Raw genomic sequence first — 16,580 nt, forward strand, 5'->3', positions numbered from 1 at the left:
TGTCATCCTGGGTTTCTTCTTCATGCTGCTTCTTCCTTCTTCTTCATGGGTTTGGGTGGCATTTTGTAATTGGGCAGAAAAGTCCACATTGCAGGCTTTTGGGATCTTTGAGTTATTGGGTTAAAAGGGAAAATAATCTAGGTGTCAGTTCTTAATTGGATAGTTTAGTCTTAAAAGACCTTGTAACAAGAGATTGTTAGCCATTTTGTGCCTTCTAATGAAAAGCTGCCAAACTCACATTTGTGAGACTGTTTTACTGATAAGAAATAATAAACATCTGAGTCCGAACATGAACTAAATACTGCCTCAAGTGCCTTCAATCCAGACCCAGAGAAACCAACAACTGGTACCTCCACATGTGTCTTACTCCTTCCCTGGAGAATTACAATATTACTATGTCATTATAGCTAGTGGTCCATTTTCTAAATTTTTTAGATCTATACATGTATTTGAGGAGAAAATATATATATATATTCATCTTTTGTGTGCAGAGCAGAAATGCTTTTGCCTTACTGATGCAAGATATGTAAATATTTGTGAGAACAAGCATGCTTTTCATACTGGAGTTTTAATTCTCTAAAGCTGTGGTAAAGTCACCTTTCCTTGTATATATGAGTGGGAATTGGAAGAAGCAAGTTAGCTCAGGCACAAAAATGCCTGTATGGCGTTAATGAGCCAGTTAACTCAGCTCCAATTTCCAAGTACACAAATTAGAATATTATCAACTGCACAGCTCAGATTCAATGTAAATTTTTTAAGGTTGTGAGATTTGAGATTTGGAATAGTTTGTTTGGTTTTTCCCCTCCAAAAAGTAAATGTGGATAACAAAGCTTTTTGGAGAATTGTTGTGAAGTTGACATGACCTTTCTCATCTTGATTCTGTCTGTATTAGCACTAATTTGGCTACAAGAGGAGATCTGCAAAGTGAAACAGTTGATGCTGAGGACCTCATATGCAGACTAAAATTGTTTTTTTAATACTAGCTTTAGTTTGATCTGTGGAGTGAATGGTTGGAATGCAGTAAGTAAGCACCTGGATTAGATCTTGTGCTCCTGTTTCAACTCAGAAAAGTTTTTATTTGCTCCAGGTGCACTCCACATTATAACCCAAAAACATGTGTGGGTTGATCATCAATAGATTGAACAGGACACTTGATGCAAACTAATACACTAATGTAATTGCATCCTTAGCCTCTTGCAGGGGTATCATATTTGAATAAAGGGTGGGTTTCTTTCTATGTTTTCACAGAAATGAGATAGCATAAATTCCATCCTCTAATAAGACCTCCTTTAGGGTATCTGCTTCTTCTAGACCAGTCAGACCGATCAGCTGTGATATATCCCAACAGTCCCTCTCCCTCAAATTCTCAATGTTATTTTGGAGAAAGAACAGATTCCTTCTCCAAATCTTTTTAATGCCAGTTCTGAAAGAAATTTTTCTAAGGATTTAAATTTTTCCAGACAATGTTTTTCTTTATCTTCAGTCTCTTAATTAGGTAACTATGATGTAACAAAAAATCTTGTGCAGAACAGAATTTGTAGTTACTTTATACCTCTGTGTCACAGCTGAAACTTCTCCTTTGGAAAATACCATAATCAGTAAGTAATAAAAATCACCACAGCTACTTTTTTTGAATACAGGGAAAGCAATAATCTGTGTGCTCCAATCTGCTGCACAAGAGAGAAGAGCATCCTAACTCTCACAATTATGATAAAGGCTGGAAGTGAGGCAGGGAAGAGGACCTGTGATGAAATCTTAACTGTCGTTTGCAGACAGGGATTGCCCCTCAACTGGGAGACTATTTTGTGAATACTTTCACACGGATGGTGAGGTAGGAATATGGTAAGTCAGAGAATCTTTATTAAAGAGTTCTTGTCATGCACACAGAGAGGTGACTGAAAAGTACATTCACATATTTCAGTTTGTCTGTGTTGGAATACTAAGTGGAGTATAACAGTAACTAGGCATTTATCAGCTTGCACTTGGGGTTTCAGAGTAGTCCAAATCTGTTCTAGAAACTGACAAAAAGCTTATGTGAAACTATGCAGAAAATTACACTAGTAAATTTATATGTAAAGTTTAAATAAAATGTTCTGATTGAGTAATCTCTAAATGCCAACCAATTCTACCTCAGCCTGGGCAGAGTGCCCACACTGGTTTTCAAATGGAATCTGTTCTAGTCCCATAATGCAGAACGAACTAAGTCTGTTCGTTTTTAAATAAAAAGACAACAGATTGTTCAGACAGGTTGGTATCTGACTAAATAAATACATTTGTAAAAGTATGATTAATACATGTTCCAAATAATAGTAATAAAGGGCTTAAGAGATGTTTGTACACACATATAATTCTAATAGTGGCCCCAAGCCTGGTTTTACAAACCACAGTTATTCTGTCACCAAAGCAAAATCCCCTGTCACGCCATGGTTGATTGTCAGACGCAATCCTCTGAAGCTTAGTGCATAAACATTCCAATGAACTCTTCGTATATGTTCTTGTTAGAGCAAACATGTAGAAAATTGGCAGTACAACTGCACGAAGTGTTTACAAGTTAAAAGAGACTTAATTCTACCCTCTTGTATGCACCTGAAATGGCAGGATTTTCCTGAGAGCTATTTTTCAGTGCTTCACTTTTCCAGCTCCATTCTGATTATCAAAAACAACTGTAAAAAGAGCAAGGAATTGTGAAAATTAAACAAGTTGCTAATGAAGATAATCATCATTTATGCAAAGGAAGCTGCAGTTGATCTCTAGGGATCAGCTGATATGAATATTAGTAATTGTAGTCTCAAGAACTCTTTGACAGCCAGCATAATACAAAAAATAGAATACAAAAAATTCCAAGCTTCAATACTTAAAAACAAATGTTTTCCACATTTAAATGCTTTTTTGCAAATAAAATATACTCTTATACAAATTAATTTTCACTTACCATGCTGTTCAGAAAGCCTGAAAAGACCAGCAGGCTCAGTTTTTTTATATAATTACATGTCTTTCTTATGACTATCTCCTTTTCATAGTGAAGTCATCCTTTCAAGTTGTCAGGAATCATCCAATAAAAATAACTTTACAGGTGTCATGAAAAATTATTAATATATTTTTGAGAAATCTAGTTAAGTTTATCTTAACAAAAGGAAAATCCCTTCTGTTGGAAGGCTGTCTATCTGCAATGAGTTAAGCTGATGCTGGATGTGGTGCTCCCACAGGCTCCACCAAGAAGCATCTTTCCACAGTGTCAGCTGAGTCAGATAACAAGCTCCCTAAAGAGTCCATCCCTCCCAGGTATGTGTACTTGCCTTTATTAACACATAAATAATTGTCTGGAATCCGTTCTTCCCATGAATGCACACCTGGATTCGTTGACATGAATATTATTTTCCCCACTTCTCTCCTTTCTCTGAAGCAGTCTTGGCAACCAGTCAGAGAACAAGGGAGCAGAATGGGAACCCTGTCCCAGTGATCTCTTGCTACAATCACAGCTAAAAAAGTTTCTATCATGCCTGTCTTAAATTGTACATGCATTTTTATGCATAAGTCATGAGGAGTCATGAGGTTGTTTCACATCATGTCTTTAATTTAGCACATTAAGTATTAATGGTACATATGCAGATGTCATGTGTGTGGGTACCTTTCTAATCAGTTCTACAAGCCACAAGCACATTTCTTAGAAATGGAGTAGTTGATGGTGTACATGTGAAAAAAATTAAACCAGTAAAGAACTTGAAATGAAACGTTGCTAGGATGTTTGAGCATTCTAGCTGAAGAGGGTGTTTCTGCTTTGCAAAAATTTGCACATGTGTATTTGCAGAAAGAGCACAATGTCACACATAGCTAAAAACAAAAGCTGTTCTGGATGTTAGTGCCACTGCATTGTCTGGAAAAAGCCTAGAAAACTGATCTCTGGATTCAGACATTGTTACTTACACAGCTTTACAAAGAAGATAGATTTCACACATTGCTTCCCTTCCTTGAAAAAAAAATTGGCTACACTTTCATAGGATGGGTAAAATGAAAATCATGATTTAGGGTGAGCTTGAGAAAACTAAAACTTTGGGAAGAAATTCCACTAATTAAAACTAAAAGTAGAATATCTTTGAGTTGTAAATGTCACTGGATAAAACAATGTGGTTTTATTTGTTCTTAAATTCTTTGCTGATAAGAAGTGCAAAATATTTTAGTTCTTGATATCACTGAGGTAACATGCAAAGTGCAAGGTGGGGGTCATTAATTTTTTCAAATTAATGTCATCATTGCTGGCTGTGCATAAATACTTATTATGTCAACCAGCATATTGCAATAGCATTGCTTTTATTTTTTTCATAAAAATATTGTGTACTGAGTGACAGCTGCGTTATTGTGAGGGGAGGAGAAGAAATGTCATAGCTCAGAATTGTAAACCAAAGTGTATGTTAAAGAAAAAGATGAAAGCAGAACTGCTTATCTCTGCTTACCTAAAATGAGATCATACTTATATGGGTAAACAAAGATGCAAGAGGCTAGGATCATGTATCACCAGTAACCCTTACAAGTGAGGTTCCTGCATTGCTTTAATTAAAAAATAATTTTGTTCTTATTCTTTTGTAAGGAAAGATTTGCTTCTCTCTTTCCAGAAAATGCATTGATTCTGTGACTCCTAGGAGAAGGAATTACTATTAGCAGGTACCATAGACTATTTTCCATTATCATCTGACTCTCTATTTTGTTATCATTGTTCTGTCAGTTCATGCCTCTAGATTTCAGAGTATCATCCTGGAGACAAAATATTTTGCTAGGGAGCTGTGCCAGTGAAGAGATCAAAGACATGCAGCAAACTAAACAAAATACTCAATGTCTATGCAGTTAAGCTAAGTGATGTTATTAAAATCTTTTTTCTTTCCATTGTTTATGCATCCCCAATGGTGCAAAAATTTCAATTTTCCATTGTAAATACACATAGAAGAAGCTGAATTTGTGTAAGGGACTCATCTTTTGAGTGTAAAATCCAGGCAGCTTAAAAGCCAGTGCCACTGTGAAATTTATAGTACTAATTTTGTCTGGCATCTGCCCAATCACCTCAGTCTAAAATTGTCCCTTTGACAGATTTTCATAGTTATTGGGAAGAACTTTTCATTTTCTGTTCTTCTGCAGAATGTTATAATATATGAGCATCATGCATACAATTGTCAAATTGTGTATTTGTCTGTCTGTCTTTAGCCTGTCTTAAAGGTGTCATTGAAGAAAATAAAGAAAAATAAGCATATGGTCACTTGTACAGAACAAGTATCTCCTGAGATACAGATGCAGCCACATACAGAGTTCAGGAAAAAACTTGGTGTGACTAAAAACATCTGATCAAATTCAATTATTATGAAACAAGAAGATGTCACACTGGAAGAGCAGTCATAGGACAAAAGTATCAAAATTTTTGATAAACAGCTCTCTATAATGGGAAAACATAGGAGAATAATCTGTAAAGGAGCTGTCAAAACAAGTATACAAAAGGGAATTTGGTTTTTTCAAATTTGTAAGATATTTCTATCACACTCAAATAGCCTATGCCTTTGACAGCAGCGATTTTTCAGTCCTACAAACATTTTACTGACATTACTGATATCTTTTGTGAATAAACATTTAGGAAGCAAACCATTCTATTTTTTTTCATAGTAAAGAGAAAGTGTGATTTTTGTGGGGTAAGACTTTTGAGAAGTAAAATTTAAGTATATAAAGGAACAGAAAAGTATTGGCAAGAAAAGTCACACAACAATATGGGCAAGACAGACCATGCAATTAACCAATATTAATACCAAATGGGAAGATGTAAATTCTCAGCAGTGTCCAGTGAGAGGACAAGAGACAATGGGCACAGATTAAAATACAAGAGCCAAGGAGAAACTGAAAAAAGAAACTTGTTTTCTTGGTGTCTATATCTAAGACTGGCCCAGCTGATCTAAGAATCCACTGATGACGACCCAGGAAGCTCACACCAATCTCTCCTGTCCCACTGTCAATGGGACAGGGGGCAGTGTTCAGTCACCTAGATACACCAGAAGATAACAGCATGAGATCACCTTGGGGCTGGATGAGAACCTGTAAAAGATAAGGGAGTACAGTGCTGGTTTTTGTTAGGAGCAATCCATTATATTCGTTCAGCATCTCATTTCAGATGTAGGCATAGGAAATTGCAGAGCCTTGTGTCGTTCTGAGCAGTGCAGCCTGTGTACATCTCCAGAGAGCCAGCAACACGGCAGGAGTCATGAGTTTAATAGAATGCATAAGTGGTATTTAACAGCTTTATGTTTGGTATATTTGATGAGAAGCAGGCCCACTGAAAACAGGGAAGGAGGATTAGAAAGGGCTAAAATTCACTTGGGACCAGGTAGTAGATATGGGCAGATACACTGAAGTTAGCTCATGGGATCTGAAAGCTGACATGTGCCTTGGAAATAAATAACAGATTCAGAACTTGCAGCACAGATGAGGGTTTATCTGTCCTGACATGTGGGATCCCTGATGCTGACTTCTAGGACAGATCTCCAGTGAAAGGCTCTGCTTTAGTTAAATCATATTTCCTCTATTTCAAAAGCTCAGAAAAACAGTGCTTAGTCTGAATGTTAAGCTTCAAATGCCACTAAATACATCTTTTCTATGGCCAGCTGCTAATCTCAGCTGTAGCTGAGGGAAAAGTAGATATTGAATTGGTCAGTTGAAGGTTTCTCCATAGGTGAATCCAGCTTTGGTGTCCCATGTGATAGCACCTTATTGATGCTGATCTTCTAACTAACATTTTTTAAGGGAGATTTAAGCTGATGTGTTAAGCTTTGACAAAGTCTTGTTTGTAGTAGGTGCTAAAATTTTCTACAGGGAAAAAAGTAATGAAAAACTAAAAGTAAGTCTGGGAAAATCCAGAAATGTAAAATTTCACCTTCAAAACCTTCAATTAAGTTTTAATCAGGTCCCAGGAAATGCAGCATTAGAATAATTTTCAGTAGCCTCCTGAAACACACAGTGGCATGTTCTTTGTTGGAGGTTTCAATTGACTCAGACATGAAATTATATTTGATCACTACTACTGGTACTGTCCCAATGTTTTCAGTGGAGTAGATGACAGTGGAGTTTATTTCCAAGTATGCTGCCTGTTTAAATGAAATTGCTGAAACTCTAGTTCTCCTTCAGTACAGGATAAATCTATTGTTTATAATAAATGCACACTGATATAAGCATTTTGTGACTTGAAATATATAAAGCATTTCAAAGTTTTCTTGCACATTTAGACAATACTTTCCTGTTCCTCTTGCATTTGGAAGACTTCCTAGCCCAAGGCCAGAGGAATTGTGCTTATGTCCAGTTCCACCTGCAGAGGGTATTATCACAGAATCTGTTCAGGTTGGTGCTGCAGTTCATAAACAAGCATTAACATGGGTTGAAATAATGACAAACTAGGTTTCCAAGGCTGACTGCAAGTTTTGATCAACTTCAGAAGTGAGTTTCCACTTTATTAATTTGAATATACATAAAAAGAAAATTACCTAATAAACTAGTAGATGGAAAAGGTTTTCCAACCATGACATGCAATTAATTCTTTTTGGTCAAAGGCTGTTTGGATTATCATTAATCTACCCAATAATAGGCAGATATTCTCTGACTTTTTTATACGAAATAAAATTATATGTTCATAATGATCCCATCTATCTTCTGCAAATCAGTGAGTAGAACTGTTCTCCTAATCAGTCTTGTCATAAATGATTTTGATATAGCAGCAAATATAATGGCTTTTAATCAGTAAACAACATTTTGTGCAATAAAACTTTCATTTTTGATTATGTGGATTTTAGTTATTTGTGAAAGCAATGCAATACATGGTAATTTGCTATCTCTTTCCTTAAACCTTTCCCCTCCATCTATATGGTTCTCAATGCATTTTTGCTTTCCTTTAAAACAAATTTGGAGACTTATTTTCAACACACATGGAGGGCCTCAGAGGAAGGGCCACATAGAGGAAGATGTTCTGACTTCTATAAACTATTTGCCAGCAGAATTTCAGGAAGGGATCAGAAATATCTGTGCTGATTGATATGTTGGAAACTTTTAAACCTGCCTTCCCTCAGGAAGACTTTCATTGCTTTCTCCCTCCTCTGTGCCATTTTGCTGCTTTATCACATATAAATTTCGAGTTTGTCTGTCTCCAATGCCTGAACCCGCAAATGTTCACCACACACTGTCTTCTTTTTGTCCAGAGTTTTTCAGTTTATATATTTGAGCAAAAAATGAAAGAGTAATAGGTCATGTAAGTTGACTTCAGGTATGTTCATTGCTGTTGCACTTGGTAAGGGTTAGAAGTTCAATAAATGCAGAATCACAACAGCAAAACATGGAAGTGGTTGACATCCTGCTCCAGACACAGTATATGATTTCCATTTAAAATACTTAAAGTAAGTTTCCTGCTGCAAAATCCAGATAAATGAACAGGAAAAAATTGTATTGAAGAAATGGTGATAAAAGACTGAAAAGATAAAATAATATTTGAAAAATTCTACCTCTTTTGTAGAATCAGAGACAGAAGGAAACACAGGCTTAAATACAAACCAATGAGGTATTTCAAATACATAATAGGAATTCTATCTGTTGGAGATTGAAACAAAACCACCTATGGTACTAAATTAAACATGAAAAAGGCAACTGAAGTTACAGTAAAAGAAAAATGCAAAATTATTTGTAGCAGTTAAGACTTATGGTTTGGGTTTTTTTATCTACTTTGACAATTTACTATTCTAAGAACTCTTTGTATATCTCATCTAAATTTTGCTTACTGATAAATCATAATTAACTTGCACTCAATTACCAGTCTTGCAATTACTCATATTAATTAACAGGAGAAATAGATCATCTGTTGTTAAAGATATTCTTCTTGGAAAAGAGACAAAGAAATCTAAAACTTAAAAGAAGAAATACCAAAGTGAAATAATTCCTGTGAGTCTTGGATTTGGGGAATTTGCGTGTGAATGCTGGGGATTGCAATTCCAGTGATTGGTTTTTATCTGTTGGATATGAAATATAATACATCATACTTTATGGATGAATTCAGTGGTCACCAAAAATTTTTGCTGATGGCAGTACTGCAACACAAGAAAGCAAGAAATTAAAAGCAAATGAAATTCAAAGATACTGTGAGTTACAAGTAAATATCTTACTGTTGCCATCGACTTCAGTGAATGTAATACACACTTAATGGGGTTTGAAATGCAGTTTGAAATGCAGAAATGCAGTATAATTGCATTATACTCTTCTTTGTGGTGTTCATATTAGGATTACAAGCATCATTTACACCATGATATATATTTTGACCTATTTTTTCTTATAATAGCTTTTTATTGTATTTCAAAAGAGCATTTCTCTTATCTTGTGCATGCCTCTAAAGTGCTTTAAGAGACTCACTAAATGAAAGCCTCCTTTCTTTTTAAAGCTCAGGTTTATTTCTTCGCGCTGCCAACATTAAGACTAAGCGCATATAGGCCTGCTCTCACAAAATTTAATGGAGTAAAATCAACATTTACCTTTTGTAATTTTATTCTCACTATATGCTAAAATTATTTCTGCTTTTGATGGAATCAACAGATTGGTTACATAAAGCTGTTTTGCTTGCTCAGGTTCAGATGTCCCAGTTTGCTCATAATCAAGAATCTGTCTATGCTGTGAGATTTAACAAGCCTGAGAGGAGAGCACCTGTTACAATCTTAAGTTCAAGAAAAGTATTTATCCTATTAGAACCTGTTCTAAAATAAGAATTACTGAGAAAGATCTAAGGAAAAAAGCTGTCAGGTCTTTCTAATTTATGCATTTTTTTCATCAGCTGTTCACTGTTTGCACAGTTTACATGCCGGTGCGACAACTTTAATAAGTGCATTACACCTGCAGTGCCAATAAAGCCACAGACTAGTGTGTAAACCCCTGTGTAAATCATTTGCTAGAAGAGGAAGGAAAGATCTTGAGGTTGAATTTTTCATTTAATTGGAAGTGTTTATATCTCACAGATGAGCAAGGATTATGGTTTAGTGGTGAGTAATTTATATTTGCACCAGTCTTTTAAAACCTCTTTGATTCTTGCTGCAAGAAATAAATTGTGGGAGGGGATGAGGATGTAAATTAACATATGAAGGGAAAAAAATTGAAGCCATTGTGGCTAAGTTATATTGATATAGATTTGAATGTTATATGCTTCCCTGTGTCGTGTCTGTATAGATTGTGTGGCCAATGTCAGAGAACCTTATCCTCACAGCAGAGAGCGAAATATGAGCAACTGTTCCATATGGTAGAAATACTGGCATGATTTGACCATGCTAATGTAGATTCATTGAAATTATAATCCCAGGCTCAAGAATTATTTAAGAAAAAATTCAGCTAAATTGATGAATGTATTTTAAATAGTGTATTTTAATTTGCCGGTACAAAAATAGAAAAAAAGACCCCTTTACTCTGTCTTTCATCTCTGAAGCACATCAAAGCCTGACTGAATTCTCTGTGTGAAGGGAGGAAGAGAAGCACCAGATGACAGTGTTGGGCTGCTATTTAGACAAAGTAGAAGAGGAATAGGTCTGAACCATCAGCCTATACTTGGCTTATGTCTAACTTCACTGTTTAACAGGAATACAGCTGCAAAAACTTATATGGACATATTTGCTTGAAAGGTAACCAACCACCATGGACTCCGTTATCCTTTGCTGTCAAAAGAAGAGATAGAACTTATCCTAAGGAAGTAAAAAGGATAGATCTAAATATTAAAAGTAAGTGCTAAATAGAGAGCTGACATGAGTTCATCCTTCAAAGGTACCAGATTGCCCTAAAAGATAGTTCTCAGCATCAGTAGAAATCATGGATATGTCAGATAATGGAAATGGTGTTCGCTGGGACTACAGCTGCCAGTTTTCCAGTTGACAATATGAGTGAATACTTGGGCTAAAAAAGTAATTTACTTGATATTTTATTGACAAATTATTTTTACATATCTAGTAAATCAAAACTTATCTCTGAAGTTTTGAGATATTATTTCTAATCCTTGTGATATACCCCAAGTAATTATAACACATTTTGATGTCCTGGCTTTTAGAAATTTTAAATGCCCATGTTTCTACTACATCCTTTGTAATTGTTAAGCAAAGACACACATGCTTATGTTAACCCACATGTTCTTAAATATCCAAATCAATCCAGACCATTAATGGTTTTCTTTAAATCTTTTCCTGAATTACCCATGCAATCTAGAGTTAGTGCCTCCTTTTTTCATATTTTTTCATATACATGACTGATATAAGTTATGGAAAATGTCAATATGTTCAAAAATGTCAAAGTTAAATATGGACTGTTTCTTCACATCTAAAAGAACTAAGCTATTATGTATTTTTGAAGATGTTCTGATTCTAATTTTTCTATTATAAACTAAAAATGGCAACCTGAATTAATTCTCCTGTTCATGTTTGCACTTAGTAAAAAACTATACAGAAGCAAATTAATCCAAAATCTTTCATGAAATTTTTTTGTACAATTTCTACTGCTGCTCATTGAGAAAGAAGGTTAGTGGATTTATATTTGTTTTCCTTTCATTAAAAAAAAAGGATTAGTCAGACAGTTCTATCCACAAAGTTAGAGCACAATAATTAAAAAATCATTTGGAAAATTTAATATACCACTATGCTACAGGACAGTATCCAATTATCTCTTCCTTGCTTGTCTGTTGTTGTAAATGGATAACTGGGTATGAAGTGTATGTTGCTCTGAATTACAACCAAAGATCTGGACACTTTCATCCTGGGAAAAGCTGACATGCATGCTTGAATTTTAATCAGTAGGTCCTGTATTTCTCCAGTGAACTTCATCAAAGCAAAGATACAACAGCATTTTTGCAAATTTTAATAAGCTAAGACGCTTTGTGATAATTTCCTCAGCGTTTGGTAACAATGCCTCGTGGCTCCGTAGCTCTAGGATCACAGGCATTTGGTCCAGGAATCACACTCCATCTATTCCAAAATAACCCTGTGAAATATGTAACATACATGTAATAAGTTCCTCATATAATTGAGGAATTCCAATGCACACTGGTTTAATCCACCAATTTACTGGTTTTGCATTTATTGGTAATGTATAATATGCTGACACTGTGCACTGCATTGCATTGAATCCTACAGGAACAGAGTGTTTGTATTGCAGAAATATTAAAAGGTTGTGACCTTTCAAAGACAGTTTCACACGGTGTAGTCTGAGACTTAATATCAGTTTCTCACCAGCAGCACCTCACACAAACCATCATGATTAAAAAAAAAACAAAACACTTCTCTTTTTGTTAAAAAGAAGAGAAATAACAGCAGAATAAGAGCAATTATTTTTTTTTCTAGAACTCATAGTTAATCTGTTAGAAGTAGTTACTTTGTCAGCCAGATTTTGAAACCAGCTACTCATCTATGAATTAGTTGCCTGTTGTCTGAGGCTATGTATCATTATGCAAATGTGCATATTGCTAAATGACCTTTGTGGTTAAATTTAGATGATCACTTAAGGAAAAACTGTCAGTTTCATTTCATTTCCCCAAAGTCTTTGTCAGTGCATTTATGGATCTCAGTCACCCTGGAGTAGTGGCTTAAAATATGCCAAAATGAATTCAAGATATCTGATTAGTAAAACTAACTTAACCAGTTTCCTCTTGGTTCTTGTGACCTCCTTTTGTTTGAGAGATGCTCCTTGATTTTGTTTTTTTTTTTTTTAAACATGCACTATAAATGCATAAATGTTTTATGATAGGTATAATTTAATTTGCATTTTCCCTCAGAGGCTTCCATCAAATTTGGAAACAAATTTTTCTGAAATGGCACATCTCAAGACAAATGATAGTGGTTTTTTTAAAAGTTAAATGTTTTATTATAATGAACAGGTTTTACTTTTATATAAGTGAAAAAACAGGCCTTCCAGATTTATAAAAGAGGATGTCACAGTAAATGTTCTCTTAAGCAATTGAAGTGCATTTACCAAGTAGAAATGCACTGATATTTACCACATTAGTGATTACAAGGCAATTATAAAATCGCACCAGCTTATTAAAATTCATGAGAAATGTTATAGATATACGTGATTTGTTAAAAGTATCACTGTAGCTGATAATTTTACAAAGTATGCTGTGAGAAGATTAATAAGTTATGTTGATAGTAAAAAAAGGAACATTTAAATTCTTTAAAAAATGTATTGGGTTTTTTTAGGTTTTTTTTCCTTTGAGTGAGAGACCACAGCAAAAAAAACCAAACCCTTACAATTAAATATTTGGCATTTTTCCATTAAAGTTGCAGTAACAAGTCCACTTAAGATCAAGACCTTCCCTGAAAACAGTTCTGTGTATTTCCTGTTTCCTTTATCAGTTTTCTAACAATAACAGCAATAGTGATATACTTTATTTGTCTTTCTGGTTTAGACTGAAATTTTAAGTTTTAGATCATACAAATATTTAGATAGGTTTGCTTAAGACATAACTTAGGCTCTTCTATGATCTTAAATAAACTGCAATTATTTAATACTTCAGATATGTTTTATTTGAAGTATGTTGAAGCTCATGGGGATGTTTTTACTGACCCACAATGGCTTAGGACACACACATTTTTCATTGCAATTGTCAGGGATTGTTGAATTCAGTAGCCTAGCAGGGGTGAGGCTGCTGCAGCTCTGTGTGAGCTCGAGGTGAGTCTGAGCATGTGAGTCTGTGAATTTGTAGACTGAGTAAATTAAAAAAGGATTACTGCCAAATTTTTTTTAAAAGAACAGTAGTCACAGCCTTATCTTAAGTTATGCTTCTATAAATGCACAAGTGATTAGCTAAAGGGCAGAATTATTAGCAGTATTATCTAACTAATATCCAATGTGCAATACCTAAATTTGGGGTAGTATTAATTATATCACAAATATTATAAAAATCCAAATAATTAGCAAATGTAAGGAAGTTGCAGCTTGTTCCTAAAATTTCAAAAGCAGAAACAGATGCTAAACTACACATACTATTCTTCATGAGCTGTCTGCTCAGATCTAATATGTAGCTAATTCAATTTTCATACCAAATGTAATAAGCAAATTAGGGAAACTAGCATAGCAATTTCAGGAAAAAGTAGGGAATGATTCCATCTAATATTTTACTTTTAAACTTTGTTGTTCATCCAACAGTTGTAAAAGTGACACCTTGTGGTAATGAAGAACATTGTTCCAGCGTTCATCAACCACAGAAAGGGTGTTTTAAACTGCCTTCCCTGTAATACAAATAGAATAATGTTATAATTGCATCACAGAGTTGGCCAGTAGTCTTTCACTGTGAAAGATACCCATTAAGCATCAGGTTAGTGTTATTTCAGATTCAAACTGTCTTAAATGTTTTTCTAACCTTGCTCTCAATAATTTCACACCTTTAGAGTACTTTTTGGGTTTGAACAATTCTCCTTGGATTCAGCTGAATGTTGCACTTGCTCCTGATGAAGATGAATGCACAAAGCAAAGGAAACTTGAGAATCAGATAGATTTCATCTTCTTTATATAGATACCATGTGCACAAACATATCCCTCGAGGGCAATTCAGAGAGCAGATTGTTTAACTATGTCTGCAGCACACTCAAGGGCTATAGGGTGATATCTCTGTTTGCCAGCTTCCTTTGTGTCTATGCACAGTCATTGCTGAGCTAAAGGCCAAAAGGATAGTTCAGAAGTCTTAAACAATGTTGATAAGTGGGGTAGCCAAACTGTTTCCCATTTAAAGCTGCTCTCCTAGCAAGTAATCACAGTTTGATCATTACAGCCACACAGTGCTGAGCCTGAGTTCAGTGAGGTCTCTAATCCTGATAAGAATTAGCTCCTTTACCTACAAGATGTGGTCATAACTTATTTAGAAATCTAATTTGTTAAGAAATCTAATTCCTCAGGCTTATTCTCATTTAGCTTTAAGTCCAGCTTTAGCAATCCTGACTCTCACTACAGATAAACCTACACATAAACCAATCTCCCCTCACTTGGCAGCAGCTCACATACCTAGGAGGCATGAATGAAAAAGCCTATTCCAACTACCTTCTCATCATGAGGCTCAGAGATTATAGAAATTGGGGGCTAAGTGAGAGAAAAGTTGGTAAAAAAATTTAACAAATGGGTGATAGATTTCCCTGAGTAGTTGGCCAGACACCATCCAAAATGATATTAATATTTTTGAAAGCAGTAGTTAAATGAATTCCATCTTTGTTAAATGGTTCTTCCAGGAAATGACATTGAAGAATTTGAAATATTGCATGACATGAAGGGATTTATGAAAGGAGTAACTAAAATGTGATAGAATGATAATCATTGTTCCTACTTTTAAAGACTTTGTTCTACAGGGACAAAAAAATGAAATGTAAAGGTTAGATTGAGTTAAGAACACTGTGACAACCTACTGAAGAAACAAGACAGAATGGGATAAAGATCTTTGCAGGTTTATATAATTTGAGGAAAGAATCAATAAAAATTTTACTTTAACCTGAGGATTTTTTGTGGTATTCCAACACCACATTTGATTGTAATAAACTATTCTGTAGCTCTATATGAAATTGTTGAAGCTATAAATTTGGATATTTGAGAAATATTAGGATTTTTTATGTAGCTGCAATGCATAGATGTCGTAGTTGAGACGGAGACAACACAAAACAACACACTCCATTTTCAGAAGGCTTCAAAACCATCTTTATTCTAGCATGCATGCTTTTTATTCACTCTTAAAAAACTCCAAAGTTTACACTTTACTCATTGGGTAAGAAGAGACAAACAAAGTGCTTATTGGAATAGAGAGTTGCAGGTTTCTCTTATTTATCCTTCTCTCTTTCTTGGTTTCCATGTCAACGACCTTGGTAGGAAATTCTTTCAGGGGTAAACATGGATCCTCTTATCAAACTTCCCTCTAGCTCAGAGAAGTTGCTGTAAAACCTCTTCCACACATAGACAGTAGAACTCATAATGTGGTAATAGACACTAATGTAATAGTAGTAGTAAATAGTAATGTGGTGTATACAATGATGACTGTTTTTTGCAAAATTCAACATTAAATATCTCTTAATCCAATGAGCAAATAACATCACAGTATGCTATGAATATAATTATGAGTTAATAAAAGTTAATTACTTTTATTTAATTACTGGAATATTAAATGAAGAAGGATATTTAAATCTTGACATGCAAGTTATAGTGGAAGGAAGTGAAAACTTGCAAAGTAGTCAATTTTACTTATGGTCATACTGTAGAGTCAGATCAATTTACTCTTAGTGAAGGATTAGGCAGGTACAAGGTACAGCTGGTTACTGTGGAGAGGTTGACATGCTGGATTTTACTGCATAATTTATACTTATTCATATACCCCTTCCATGAAGTTCTCAATTTCAAAAAGCAATCTTTCATTCATCAAGGGAACTAATTAGAATCAACTTGTTAAAGGACTAGTTGATACAGAGCTGGTACAGAACTGTACAAGACTATACAAATCAATAAAACTACAAGGAGTCAGGATTTCAAGCAAAGGGGGTGTGGAAAGAACTTGCATAATTGAGATCTAGTCTGAATTACCATCTGTG

General features: G+C 34.8%; 1 protein-coding gene across 1 annotated transcript in view; it reads left to right on the forward strand.

Moving 5' to 3' along the window:
- The window catches only part of ARAP2 (ArfGAP with RhoGAP domain, ankyrin repeat and PH domain 2), a 271,525-nt gene that overhangs the window by 87,495 nt on the left and 167,450 nt on the right, over window positions 1–16,580 (forward strand). Inside the window, exons 12-14 of the mRNA XM_071432570.1 lie at window positions 1,641–1,842; window positions 3,207–3,282; window positions 4,611–4,659. The gene's annotated coding sequence lies outside the window, so the exon portion shown is untranslated. The remainder of the gene's footprint in view (window positions 1–1,640; window positions 1,843–3,206; window positions 3,283–4,610; window positions 4,660–16,580) is intronic.

Source organism: Agelaius tricolor, unplaced genomic scaffold (genome assembly GCF_023055355.1).
Source record: "Agelaius tricolor isolate 1412-34295 unplaced genomic scaffold, bAgeTri1.0.p SCAF_8, whole genome shotgun sequence".
Classification (NCBI taxonomy): Eukaryota; Metazoa; Chordata; class Aves; order Passeriformes; family Icteridae; genus Agelaius; species Agelaius tricolor.